The following is a 1792-nucleotide window of genomic DNA, read 5'->3' as shown; positions in this document are numbered from 1 at the left end:
TAGATTGTGTATTATGCATTGAAAGTAGTGAGCCTCGCTCAACCGTGAAAACTGGTTCTACTGGTTGTAATTCTATTTTTAGACTAGCGCGCTTCAGTGATTTACCTGTAAAATTTTGTCTTCCAAGGGGAGTAACTGTGAATAATATATTCCTTCTCCGTAGTTGTCTTTCTTACATACTTTTCTATTTGTACAGTATATATATGAAATATTTATTATATTCCAGAAATAAATTCAATACAAATAAAAATTGAATATCTATATTCTATATATTGATAATCAACTTAATGAAGCTAAAATTGGTTATAGAACCAAAAGTTATTATATTTTGCCATCACTTTGATATTGAAATTATGAAACAGACTTGAAATAAAATCAGATCTTATAATATTTATTATTCATTTGATCATTTTCGCACATATATATATTATATTTTTTGTGCAACGTCATTTGCGTTATACAAACATAGTGTTACAACGCCTTAAATGTAAGCGTTATACTATAGGTGCATCAATGAAAAATGGTCTTTTTTCACTTCAAAATTTTGGAATGTGATAAATAGAATATTAAATTTGTGTAAGTTCCTTACTGAATTTATAGAACTTGTTGAATAAATTCAATGAATTCAGTATTTAACTTACACTCATTCAATATCCTCCATTTATTAAGCTTCTTAATATAAAAAAACAAAGGAAATGAAACTGTTATTTTCACACTTGTTGAATTTATCTGAAAGATTTAGTAACACAGATTTGCCTAAACCTTACATCAAAGGATTACACATTCTATTGTTACTACACTTACCAACCTTCACTAATGTAGCTTTATTAAAACATCAAGATTGGAAGGTACTCAATGATGTTAATCTCTGCCAAGGTGATGGATTAAGGATGCTGTGGTTGCAAAATTACCTCAAAACATCAGATGAATCTCAGCTTCAGTTAGTACTCCAGTTTCTGAGCAGACGATTCTTGTAAGGTCACTATGATGTCACTTTGACCTTGACTTTTGACCTACTTATCATTAGAGCACACTGACTTACCTTATATGATAGTCTTCCAATTGATTAAAGCTGAAGATCTCCGGAACAAACAGAACTTCTGTTACTGCATGAATAGAAGCCGACTATTGACCAGAGATTTTTTAATTTTAAATTATAGTGACCTTGACCTTTTCTCTAATGTTCACAGTAACTTTACTGGTATTTTATACGATAAATATGAAGTTTGAAAGTTCTTGGCCAAATTGTATTTCAAATATTGGATGGTTATAGTTTTCAAATTAAAAGGTCATTTTGACCTTGACCATTGGAATACTGTGAAAAAATACAGGCCTTTTATTTAATTCAGTGAGAGATTGAAAGCACTAGTTTAAAAGGGAGATAAAGATTTTCATCTGATCTATGCCACTGATTAAAATTGTAAACCTAATACAACTACCTTGATCTAGTAGTCAGTGGATTTTTAACTAGGTTGTACTTTAATTCGACCCGTGTACCTAGTTTTAATCCGAAATGACTTTGATTTTGCATTTGTCCAAGGTGAAGATGCAGGCAAAGTTTTGCTTTGTTTGTTCTTTTTATTTTGGTTGGGTTTTATGTCGCACCAATACAGTAGAGGTCATATGGTGACTATCCAGCTTTATTGGTGGAGGAATACCTCAGGTGCCATTCTGTGCATTATTTCAGGCAGAAGCGGGCACCCGAGTAGAACCACCGACGTTCCATAAGCTAGCTGGATAGATTACTCACAAGAAAGAATCCAAAGTTCCTGTCAGGATTTCGAACCAACAG

This window comes from Ruditapes philippinarum, unplaced genomic scaffold, assembly GCF_026571515.1.
Source record: "Ruditapes philippinarum isolate M1 unplaced genomic scaffold, ASM2657151v2 ctg64_1_1_1_1, whole genome shotgun sequence".
Lineage (NCBI taxonomy): Eukaryota > Metazoa > Mollusca > Bivalvia > Venerida > Veneridae > Ruditapes > Ruditapes philippinarum.
Note: the sequence above shows the minus strand (reverse complement) of the source record.